Source organism: Branchiostoma lanceolatum, chromosome 6 (assembly GCF_035083965.1).
Source record: "Branchiostoma lanceolatum isolate klBraLanc5 chromosome 6, klBraLanc5.hap2, whole genome shotgun sequence".
In the NCBI taxonomy this organism is placed as follows: Eukaryota; Metazoa; Chordata; class Leptocardii; order Amphioxiformes; family Branchiostomatidae; genus Branchiostoma; species Branchiostoma lanceolatum.
Window position 1 is genome coordinate 22,684,577 of NC_089727.1, and position 13,363 is coordinate 22,697,939.

At 41.3% G+C, this 13,363-nt stretch overlaps 1 protein-coding gene and 1 long non-coding RNA gene across 5 annotated transcripts in view; both read right to left on the reverse strand.

The window, feature by feature from the left end:
- The window catches only part of LOC136437058 (probable ATP-dependent RNA helicase DDX17), a 70,418-nt gene that overhangs the window by 50,433 nt on the left and 6,622 nt on the right, over positions 1 to 13,363 (reverse strand). The window lies entirely within an intron of this gene.
- LOC136437060 (uncharacterized) lies at positions 1,588 to 9,568 on the reverse strand. The gene is made up of 2 exons (XR_010756148.1): positions 8,126 to 9,568; positions 1,588 to 7,487 (listed from the first exon to the last, which is right to left on the reverse strand). It is a non-coding gene; the product is annotated as an uncharacterized lncRNA (long non-coding RNA).

Below are 13,363 nucleotides of genomic sequence, written 5' to 3' on the forward strand. Positions count from 1 at the left end.
GTAGGAATAATCGTGGACAACGGTCTGACATTTGACAAACACATCTCTACATCCGTATCCAAGGCAAAGTTATGACAGGTCTTTTATGGAGAACTTTTGAATACATTGACGTTGAAGTCTTTTCTTTGTTGTTTAAATCACTTGTTAGACCACACCTCAAATTCGGTGCACTTGGAGACACACTGAGCAAGTCGACAATGTGCAAAGAAGAGCAACCAAGAGAGTGCCCGGTCTACGTGACCTCCCATACGAGGAAAGGCTCAAAGTCTTGAAGCTTCCATCTCTCTTGTACAGAAGACTGAGAGGAGATCTCATCAACACTTATAAATAGTCAAACCTGTCTTTAGCGGTCAATCAAAGGACTGGCGAAAACTGGCCGTTATGGACAGGTGACTGCTATTGAGAAAAGGTCGATTAATTGACCACGAGAGACACATGTTTTCAGTACCTACTGAGATACATTTATTCACATACAGTACGCATGTAGATTGTAAACATTGCACAGGTAAGTCACAATTTAGATTTACAGTTCAATTAATGTTCTTTTACTTCTGATATGGGCTTGAAAAAAGAATAATTGCATCTGCCAACTCCAAAATCCTTGGCCTTGCTCGAGCTTCATGTCTGAACAGACCGGAATTGCCATACTCTACTCTTGATTAGGGATGCGTACCGGTTATAAAGGTCCGGTTATTACCTGAAAAAACGTTTCGGTTCAGGTCCAAAAAACCAAAACCCAGTTTTCCGTTTTTTTCGGTACTGGACCGGTAAAAAAAATCTAGCACTCACATTATATCTTTTTCGTTCTAGACCATCTTAAACCTTCCGTAAATCGCAAAATTTGCGCTCGAAAAAGACGACGTTTGCCATTCATGGCGGTCATATTATCTGCATGCTGAGGTACAACAAGCAATCTTTCCCGAAAACGATCTTTTCTCCGTGAAAATATCCCAGCACCACCACAAGACAATGTATCAGGTCATGAAATATGTTGTGATTAGTAAAGAATATTCCTATCGCGGTAGATACTCCGTTAGATTGTGCAAAACACGATCAAAATTGGCGTTCTCGACACCGATCGAGGCGCTAGGCGCCATATTTGTTTTGAATTAGCTGCTCTCGCGAGATTTGATATAGGTTACATGCAAGGTCAGCTGACCTAGACAGCGAGACTTCGCGAGACTTCATAACCTTTCACCCACAACCGCGGGAACTGAAGTGAGAAGACGTGGCGAACTGTTTTCATTGACGCTTGGGCATATAAAGATGTCATCCCGCAGCATAAAACGGAAAAGGCAAAATCTGTCCGGGGCAGGAGAAGCTGGCTATTATTTTTCTGCCACAAATTGGATAAAGATGGCTTGATCGCGGCAATCAGGGATATGTTTCTGCAGTGGGCCTCCCAAAAGGACTGTGATATCCTGTGATATCAGCGGTGCGGGACTTGCTGCTAATGAACTTCTAATGAATACCAGGTGCCTTGATCAGATGAAGGGCATGCCAGAATGTCAAAAGGCCGAGTTCAGAGAGAAATTCAAGTATAAATTTTTTCAAATTTTTTTTTTTTGCATGTGATTTTTTTAAAAATTTAATGTGATTTGTGTTGGACTCCAACTTGACAAAGTCTAATCTCATTTATTGGTTTCCTTTAAAAAGTGATTTTGCACTGGAAAATATTTTTCATTTCAGTCTTGACCAGTAATTATTACTTATTTCGTTCATTTTTAAGAACTTTAATAATTCTACCTTATTCTGATAGAAGAAAGCAACAGACTTAGCATTGTGTTATACTCTCAGGTTAGTGTACAATAACATGATATCAGTCTTGGTCTATGACAAACAGCGTTACACTGGTATAAAAGTACATGTATGTGTATCACAGTGCAATGTAAGAACACTCCAAGTACTAGTAAATAGAAGTTTGGCAATTAGTCAGATATGCCATGGGTTCAGGTCGGACCTTATAGGTTTGAATAGGTGAAAATGGATTTAGGTACGCATCCCTACTCTTGATCCTCCGCGACTGCTTTGCTGCAGGCACACACGTCACAAACGACTTTTAAGCATATGAAACTTTCGCAGCAAAATTCCACCTAGTTAGTAAAGAACAAAATACATGTTGCTAAGTTGTCACTTACTGTTCGTTTTCGACTGTTTTTAAACATAAAATCGTGGCGATTGTTTTCCTTAGTCTGTTGTTGTTGTGGTCTTTCACTTCCTGCATAGCTTGTCACCATCAGCTTCTACCAGTATGCTTATATGGTACTCAGAAGAAGGTCGCTCTTTTTATGCTTAGGCCACAGTAAGTAAATTTTATGGATGACATCCTCCGAAACTAATGCGATAGGGTGGAAAAAAATAAGGCGGGCCAAAAAAACAAGATCATAATGTCAGGGCTCCAGACTAACTTTTAGACCTAGGACTAGTAGGAGCACTGTGCTCCTAACTCAAAAAAGTTAGGAGCACCAGCAAAAATCTAAGAGCACCACAACAAAAAGTTGGAAGAACAAGCAAAAGTCTTGGCCATACCAAGTAATACTCCTATTAATCAATGTTAACAACCGGGAATTAAGTATTTGAATAGATCATAAAAGATAAAAGCCTACATTGATGGTGCAGAAAAATTGAATATTCAATTCATTCAATAGCTTCCTACATACTAAATGATAATAGTATGAGGGATTTTTAGAAAAATTGGGTAAGGTTCCCCGGCTGGCCCCTATCCGGGGGCCACGGTGCCTCAAGTTCAACAAGTTGAAAAATACACAACGGTATTTTTTACTTGGATCATGGCAAGTAATGATTCACATAACCTTCAATGATAAATAAATAGATAACATTGGTTTCATGACCAAAACAAATAGTCACATTCCATAATTTGAAACTTCACTGCTGGCATCAAGTTCAACATTTTTACAGGCATTTCTTTTCACCCCCACCCTACCCTCTGTCTACAAATAATCCAAAATACTTTACTTTCCTTGAAATTCTTGCTCAATAGTATCAAAAATGATCTGTTTGTGCCGGCCCTGACGCGTCACAAACCATGCCCGTCACGTTCTGTGCTTTCACAGAACGTGACACAGCTAGACCGTCACAGACTGTGCACGGAAGTGCTGTCAATCACTGTGACTGACGGGGCAGTGATGCGCGTTTCCATATAAGGCAGCATGTTTTTGTTTACCGCAGTCCCCCCACCCCCCGTCATCTGTGTATTTTGGGGGCGCTGAGGTAAGGAGGAACAGCGTAATTCTCGCTCTGTAAAATAATTGAATAACTTAGACTTAGAATTGAAGTGGCACAAAAAGACAGTGTCTATAACAAATGCTAAAAAAACAATTTGTAAGACTAAATATATTCTATCCAGGGAAACCAGATTTAGACTAGGATCGGGCCACTTGCCGGTTACTTTGACGTCCCGAGGCAGTCAGCTCGCTTGATCTAAATCAATGCCCGGGCACTGTCCAGCCATGGTTCGTGACAGTGCATGAGTGTCACAAACTGTGCTTTTGCCCCAGGCACAGTTTGTGACACTCCGGCACTGTCACAATCCGTGCCTGGGCACAGTTTGTGACAGTTCCCGAGTGTCACAAACCGTGCCTGGGACAAAAGCACGGTTTGTGACACTCACGCACTGTCACGAACCCTGCCTCAGGACACAGTCGTGAATGGCACGGTCCGGGACGGATTTCTGTTGTAGAAATTCGTGATAAGACGTCCGTCTGTTTGTGCCACATCAACTCTAAGTCCAAATCATCCAAGACAAGCGCGAAATGTATTTCAATGAGCGAGAATTACGCTGATTCTTTCTCATCCCAGCGCCCCGAAAAAAACAAAGATGGCGGGTTGCAGGGAAAAAACGCGTTGGGCAGACCCCTCCCCCTCAAAACACTAATTAATTTGCAACTAAGCGACGCCCATTTAGTTAACAACACATTGAAACAAAGGATTGTTTCTTATTTGCTGCTTATTGTTCGTTTTCGGTCGGTTTTCAAACAAAACATCGCGGCGAGTTTCTTTTGTTTACAGCTTGGGTTCGGCTTCTACCATTATCCCTAGTATGTGGTGCTCATTGGAAATTTGGATTCGTTCATGCTTATTTCTTTCATAAACTCAGTATAATTTAGATTTTACATCATAGTACATTCATATGAATTCATATTAAAGATTTTGATGATGATATTGCTTTCAGCGAGTCGGTATAACAAAATAAATTTACCGCATTTAACCTACATTACAGCAGTATCGTCGCATGAACTCTTATGACCTTTTGTCTGCTTGCTGCGACACCATCTTGGAAACACGTGAATTCGGTTCAGATTCTTTATTTACCCGCGGAAAACGGAAATTCGGCCTTGATAACTACATTTTCAAGAACTTAACACACCAGACACACGAACGGGTCTTCTGTTAAAAAGCTGCGGCCGTAATTTCGCTGTCCGACTGCTCAGAAAATGGCGATGTGCCGCGGAACTGAGACGAGTGTTACAGCCACGCAAAAATTAAAACTTTCAAAGACACCATTCTGGAAATACTACAAACTTCTTTAATGTTTTCTTTATTCAAAGTTGAGTCCAAATTTTGGCGACGCAGCGCGGAAATAAAAAGATTGTAAACCAGGTGTGGGCTGGCACGGCTCGGAGTTACGGCCGCTGTTGTAAACAAGGTACGCCTGCCGCGCTGTGACCGCGGGCTGACCATGTGCGGTGACCGTAATCGGCAGTGTTGGAGTTGCGGCCGGACCGAAAATCGTCTGACCGCGACCACATTGGACAGGTGACCGCTATAGACTAATTCTTAATCCTTATGTCAATGGGGAAAATCCAAGGGAACGACAAAAAATGACCACTAAGGCCAGGTGACTGCTATGTCCAGGTGACCGCTAATGCAGGTTTGACTATATCTTCGGTTCCTTTGGAACGCGCAGTTCAAATTTCTCGCGTCAGGCCGCGTGGCGATCCAATGACAGGCCGACCGCATGGAGAAAGCTTCGTGATTCGCGGCCGCAGCATTCTAGACTGCAGCAAAATGAAAGTAGAACCATAATGACGGCCAGATCATGAGCTTTGAAATGATACTGGTGAAAATTTATATTTTGGTAGGGGTAGTACACAAACATTTCAAACTCTTCATATCTTTTTAAACTTGGTGTCATCTGATAGGTATTTGTGAAAGAAACAGAATGGTTTTTGTTTCAATAAAATCGGACATACCGTTAGCGAGTTACGGCCCATCAAAGGTCTGAGAATTTGTCCTCAAATTCTCCGGGATCCGTAAAAAACGTTGAAATGTAATATCTTAAAACTGTCATAACTCATTAATAATTCACAATAGAAGCACCAAATAAGCTGCATTCTCTTTATTTACACGACCTTTATTTACACGACCTCATACCTTCGCCAAATGATTTTAACCTTTATGACTGACGTATCAGGAGTGTTTCTCATCAATAATAAATCATACCAGTTGATTGTCATAACATATAACATGTCCAAAGTATCAGCTTAACAAATTATGAGCCTACGGTTATGCTAATATTTATCAGCAATTATGCAAAAGAGGCCCTTATTAACATAATTTGATTCAACGATGTTAACATTCACATAACTTCCCGATGCCACCAAAAAAGTATTAAATGTATGAAATTGCCGTCATTTGCCAGTGTGAAATAATACAAGTTACTCATTAAGTATGCAAATTAGGCCCACATTTGCATATTTTCTATCTAACAGTCCTCTCTTCCTCAGTTACAATTTGAATAGTCATATCATGGAACAAAGTGGATTTTTAAAGTTGCCTTATTAATTATGCAAATTATAATCTGATTTGCATAATTATTGTCCAATCATACTAAGCATCACACAAGCTATCCACATACCAACAATGATGACCATCCATCAAGGCCATCTTGTTATAGTACTTTCTCATTAATTATGCAAATGAGGTCTTCATTTGCATAGTTCATATCAATTAATATTTCTCTCTTCCTCAGTTACATATGTCACATGTTTCAGAGTCCTATCATGGAATTTGGCAGATGTATAAACTTTCCTCATTAATTATGCAAATTAGATACTGATTTGCATAAGAAGTGTCTAATCATGGACATCATCACTCAAGCTATCTACCTACCAAAAATCATTACCATCCATCAAGCCCTTCTTGAGTTATTCCCTTTCAAAGTCAGACGCAAAACCTGCTCCTGCAATTACAAAAAAGCCGCTAGGGGGCCCAAACCCACACCAATTATTCTCTGTCCAAAGATCTATGTACCACTCAAAAAAAAGTTCCATAGCATGTCCGGAACACGAGTTATCAAAACAGGAAGTTCCGCTGCAGTACCGTAAGAAGCCGGTAAGGGGGCCCAAAATCTCATCGTTTTTAGGTCTCATCAAAACCTACCAACATACCAAATATCAAAACAATCCATCAAGGCATTCTCGAGTTAACCTGTGACACTACAAACAAGCAGACAAACAGACAAACGCTACCCTCTGCATAACCTTCTCGGCGAAGGTAATGATATTAACAGGCCCTTAAAGTTTGTAGCTTTGCCTTCATCATTTCTTTAGATTTCTCATATCAAAATATCACCAAAAGTGGGGAAAAATGGACATGGGAACAGGACAGTGTAGAGACTAAGCCGGCTAATCAAATATGCAAGGTTGCGATATCTCTGTAACCGTACAATATACAAGGAAACAACTTGGCATACATGGGCTCTGTAACATGCTGAATCTAAATATGGCCACGAAATATACATATTTGCTTCAGAAATTATGAATTATGATGAATAATTGATTTCCTGAGGTAATAAGATGCGCGTCCGCTAATTAAATATGCGAACTTTCCATATCTTCCCTATACTTGAAGATAAAAGAAAAAAACTTGGTACACAGAGGTTTAGACACATGCTGATTTCAAATCTAGCCTCAAAAATATAATCTGATCCAGAAATAATGAACTATATGTATTACCCAATGCTATATATTTACATTTGTACACACTGATATCATTCATCGTACAATCTGCAATATTGGTCCGACAATTCAATATCCAGCACTCATTTCATTTCTTCCCCTTTTTTCACTGCAGGACTTCGTTTTCTTGTTGCAGGGCAGTTGCGTGGCAAAGTATTTATTGTATTGTACATGTACATTGTATTACATTTCAATTTTACGGGAATCAGACAACTGGATCATGGAACAGGTGGCCATTGCTTCTCCAGTCTGGAACTATTTCTACAGTACAGTTGAATCAACTACAAAAGCTAAATCTACTTTTGTATGGTTTCTCTATCTAGCTGAGATAACCTAGACACACACATGCTGATCACTACTAAGGGTATAAGTTACTGAAGTTCTCTTTCTTTATGTACCAAAACTACAAAGTTATTAACGGCAAATAGAATATCTAGTCTCGTCTTCTGTTTCACTGGCAGTTCTGTTGGGTCTTCATCACTTTCCTCCTCTTCACTCTCTTCATTCCTGTGTCAAAAGAGAAAACGTCTGTTGAAATTCAAACTATATAATACATGCACATGGCAGACACAAATTTCAAACAATCTATGATGAGATAAATATGAAACTTGGATACTTGGGTATTTACGGTTTACCGGTATTTCCTCCATTAGCTATCATACATATATACTAAGTAGTACTGTACTAGTAATTGCTTACAATAATAAAGGCTATCATTCATTCACAGACCAGCATAGTTCTGTTAAGTGAGGTTTATACTTCTACTCAATAAAATAAAATACAACGGAAACTACGACTCGAGTAGAGGGCAGCTGGGCATCCCCACCGCCCCCTCCCCCTAGCAGTGACGTCAGAAGGTGAGGATAGCAAGTACAATTTTCTGCATTTTAAGTTTAGATTACGGCACTAGCAAAAAAAACAGGAACCAAATGCGTCCATTTGGCGTTAAAAATGATTCATAGTAATCATACATGCAACCACTGGCACGAAAATCCACGTAAAAACAGCAAATTCAAATCATTTGAGCTACCGGCATGCGGCATACAGAAACAACAGTGTTTACCGTTAATCATGCGGCGAAATTTGACATAAAAATACCCCAAAACCCACATAAAACTACGTAAAGACTTGAAAAAAGACATTACCTGGCATTTGGGTGGTAGAAGTGTTCGTATTTTGGCCCGATGCCGACGTAATCGGCTCCGAACTACAGCGGTTGGTAGCGCCCGGGCCGCCGGCCGCCATCTTGCTTCCCTCCCAAAACTGGCTCAGAATAGTAAAAGTATGAGCCGATTTCGGAACCCACCATGGCTCGAATATATGTGAATTTGGTACCAAAATAACTACAATCTCTTGAATTTTCCGACGATACCAGTGACTAAAAAATTTTTAAGGGGTACCATCATCCGGAATTTCGATTTGAAAGATTAAAAATAAAATGTGAATATTTTCACCCATGGAAGTCGCACAAGCTGGCCACTTACATCATTTTGTAGCTCGTAATGTTGGCTACAAATTGGCGACTAGTTTTCTTGCTTACGAGTGACGTAACGCTCCGTATTTGGACCAGCGCAAAGCCGGCCTTCCCCAAGTGCGTGACCGGGAGCGGGTCCGCCTGCTCCCGCGGGCGAAACGCGCGTAACCCGACGGGCTATTTCTCGCTTATCGTTGACGGTATTTTAGTAAATCTTTCACAGATATTGAGTTAAGAACCTTCCTTAACTTCTTAACTACTGATATAAAAATATAAGCGATTTTTGACCGTTATGTATCAGATCGTATGCCTTGAATTTGGTGAATTTTTCGGTTTTGACGGGTCCGGATAACAAATTTTGGGGGATAAAACTACACTTTAATTGATTCATCAATGTTTGATCCTAAATATTATCGCTTGAACAGGTTTAAAAATGACCGCAGGAAACAGGCCTTTCATTCTGCTGCGGTACAAACATCATGGCCGCAATCCGGAACCGCGAGCGCCAGGCTAGCGCTCACTTTCATCGGCAAATTTCTGGTGTTTGAAACATTTTATTGAATCAAACAAATACATCACAAAAGAGAGAAACTTATATCCTTTATTTCTATGGGTAACTTTGTCGCTAGGAATGGATAGTTTTTGTACCGCGGGTGTGGGAACATGACAGAAAATTCACCGACGATATTCGCGGTAGCGTTGGAATACCTAAATATTTTCGGCTTACCGCTCAGTTCTGCAGCCATTATCCAGACGCAGGTCTTAATTTTTGATTGTTGCACCGTGCGACCGTGATTTTAAATCTAGTCCCATTCTCAAAAAACTGGTCGCATATGGGACTAATCCAGTCACACACACGCGCTGAATTACCTTAAATTTTCCTTGATATAGTTTCTGTCAAAAAGCAAACCAGGTCATTGAATTATTACCATGTTGGTAGATAATTTTTTTGTTTTCTGTGTTTTTTTGTTGTTGTTTGGGGTACTGTTTTTTTTCTTTTTCTTTTTTTTAACTCCGCCGCTATTGTTATTCGTGGATAGTTGAGAAGTACATTATGCTGTTTATAATATAAACGGCCGGTATAACTGGCTCGCCGGTTGTCACGAATGTGAAAAGACGTATATGGAATACATATAATTTATATGTATTCCATATACGTCTTTTCACATTCGTGACAACCGGCGAGCCAGTTATACCGGCCGTCCTTGTGGATGGACTTTACGGACAGATTGATTCATCTTAATAAAAAGAAAATTGTTCATTAATTTATTTTGTTTGTTTGTTTGAACCTTTGTTTATTCATGATAAGCTCAAATCGGCACGCAGGCCGCTTTTCATTGAGGTCATGAGGGAAGAGGTAAGGGTCAGATATAATATAACAGAGATAAACAGTCATTTGAGTCCTAATAACTCTATCAACATATATCATTACATATTTATGGTACAACAATATACAATTTCTACAACATACAACATAAAGTAGGGCGAAAGCTGATTCATGGTCCGTGTCCGTTCGTTTAGTTCATTTCCGTTACTTCAAGAGTCTCTTAAAGGAAGTCAGATTCGGAGCCGTACGTGTGTCTGGCGGTAGGCTGTTCCAGACATTTGGTCCACGGTAGGCTACCGATCTTCTGAAGATCTCTCGCTTGGGTTTGGGGACAACCAGCTGACTGCTTGTGCTTTGTCTGGTTGTACGAGTACTCTGGTCTCTGCAGTACACAAACATCTGGCGCATGTAGGGTGGCAGTTTGTTGTTTAGGGCTTTGTAGGTTTGTACGGCATTGTAGTACTGGAGTGTTTCTTTAATGTCTTTCCAGCTCAGCCGAGAGAGCACTTCGGTTGATGGTGTCCTGTGTGGGGCCTTGAGTATCAGTTTTCCAGCCCGATTCTGCATACTTTGAATTTTCTGTAGATCCTGGTCGGGGGCAGCTTCCCATGCTGTGCAAGCGTATGTGATGTGTGGTAGGAAGATGGCATTATACAGGGTACAGAGTGCTGAGGTTGAGATGAAAGGGTTTAAGTGTTTCATCATGAATAATGACCGCCGCAGTTTTCCTAGTACAGCCTTTGCCTGGTCTTTCCACTTGAGCTGACGATCGATAACTACACCAAGGTACGTGTATTTGTCGCATGTTTTTAGGTTGACGCCGTTGACAGCCAAGTTTGGAATGTTGCAGCTTGCCAGTCTTCTGTTTGTACCAATTAGCATACTTTTACATTTACCACCATTCATTGATAACGAGTTCGCAGCAAACCATTGCGACAGCCGTTGAAGGTCGTTTTGAAGTACATTCTCAATGTTGGTGAAGTCCTTGTTGCTATAGTAGATAACAGTATCATCTGCATACATTGAAATGTCACAAGACTGAAGGCATTCTGGCATATCGTTGACGTAGATGATGAATAGCAGGGGTCCTAGTATGGATCCCTGGGGTACTCCGTATTTTACTTGGTGAAACTCAGAGGTTGCTCCGTTGATGGATGTGCAGTGTTTCCTTCCAGTGAGGTATGATTGGAACCAGTCAAGAGCGGGTCCCTGTATGCCGTATCTGGACATCTTCTGGAGGAGGATGGTGTGATCCAGTGTGTCGAATGCCTTTGACAGGTCAATGAACACTGCTCCCGTCAGTTCACCCTCGTTCATGGCCTTGTACCATCTCTCAGTCAGTAAGTGTACAGCTGTTTGTGTTGAGTGTCCGGGTCTGAAGCCAGATTGAACTTCTGATAGAATGTTGTTGGTTGTCATGTAGTCGTAGAGTTGTGTGTGCACGGCTCTTTCAAGGATTTTGGAGACGGCAGGCAGGATGCTGATGGGTCTGTAGTTGTTGGGGGCGTCTCTGTCCCCAGCCTTGTGTATGGGTGACAGCCTTGCCTTTTTCCAATCCTCTGGGAATTCACTTGTCTGTATCGACGCGTTTATGATGGTCGTCAGGGAAGGTGCTATTTCTTGGGCGGCTGACTTTAAAAGTCTGTTGTTGAGTTGGTCAAGTCCAGTGGCTTTGTCAGACTTCAGAGCTAAGAGTTCTTGGGTCACAAAGTCCACTGACACAGGTTTGAGGGTAAAGCGGGACTGGTAGTGTCTGACAAACTGTAGAGGACTAAAATGTGACAACCCTTTGTTAATGTTTTGGGCTAGCGTTTCAGCGACTGTTCCGAAGTATTTGTTGAGTACATGGGCGATGTCCAGTGGTGAGGTTTTTGTGTTTCCCTCCGTATCCTTCATGCCAGTTATATCACCTGAGTTTGGCTTTCCTAACAGGGACTTTAAGAAGCTCCACATGTCAGATACGGAACCATTGTTGATTTTGTCGGTGTAGTGGTTGCGTTTCTTGGAGAGGATTAAGCGCTTGGTGTGGTTGCGTAGTTTTTTGTACGTTTCCCAGTCAGTTGGTCTTTGTGTTTTCTCGGCTGTGTACCTTGCTTGGTCTCTGAGGGACATGAGCTCGCGTACATCTTGAGATAGCCAGGGTGGGCAATCTGTTCCTTTTACCCGGAATTTCTTAACTGGAGCATGTTTGTTGGAGACCGATTCAAACAGTGACTTCCACTCACTCCACATGTCCTGAACAGAATCGAAGACAGCAACTGTGCTCCATGGTACCCTTGCTAGGTCTTTCTTGAACTGTTCCTCGTCGAATCTTTTGAAGATTCTTGCTGTGATCCATTTAGGTGGGGGTTTTGGTTGTTTCAAGCCTCGATTCGTGTAGATCAGGTGGTGGTCACTCAATCCACATTTGAACACACCACTCTTTGAGTACTTGCTAGGGTTGGATGTGAGGATGACATCTAACAGAGTAGAGCTGTTTTCAGTCACTCGTGTTGGTTCCGTTATGAGATTGGTGAGGTCGTGAAGGTCACAGAGAAATGTCAGATCTTCGGAGGGACCCTTGTCCTGGAGAAGGTTACAGTTCAAGTCTCCCATTATTGTTACTTCCAAGTTTGTGTCAGACGCCTTTTCCAGGCTTTGTCTGAAGGCGGTGAAGAAATTGTTGTCGTTCGGTGGTCGGTACGCGCAACACAGGAGCAGGTGTTTCGACTTGGGTGGGGTCAGCTCGATCCATAGAGCTTCCAATCCAATATTCGTTTGGTTCCCGTTCAGGTGGGTTTTTTTCAACTGTTTGTTTCATATCACTAACACTAACACCTGACGTTCCCCGGAACTAACAAGTTCAGAAAGCTATCATGAACTCATATAAAATTTTCACACATTGTATTTTATCAACAAAATAACAGTAATCATTTGAAAAAATAGATTACGTCAAAACTTGAAGCTGGACCACAGGAGTTCAAGCATCAAGACGGATCAACCACCATTGGCTGCATTTTTTCCGGACCACGGTAGTTGACACGAGAAGAAATACTGAAATTATGTGACATTGCAACTTGCTGAAATAAATCATAAAATAGAATCAAACTACGAAACGAAAATTGCAAACATTAAAAGAGAACTTTGTTAATGCAACTCAGTTGTCCATGGCCAGCATCCGAAACTTTCGTGCTTCCTGTATACATGTACATTTCTTGTCACCGACGGCAAACAAACGACCACTGAGAAGAAAACTACTAGTAAAAGTACTCCTAGATGGTAACCGGGGTGTTATGATGGTCATATCAAGGAGGTTTAACCAACCTCCTTAGTCATACATATCGATCAAACATTCCATTACATTTACCGAATCCCGCACTGGATAAGCGCCTTCATTTGTAACGTTCAAAAACTTTTTGCGACGAGTGACAATGGGCTGACTATGGTATACGGAATTATATTGTCAATTCATGTTCATCTAACGAATATGATTATGGCAAAAATGTTCCCCTGCCGAGTACAGCGATTTGGGCCATTAGAAGTTGATGGCTCCACGAAAAAAGAATGTTTGTTCACAAACTGTCTGGCTGTTTTCTAGTTTCA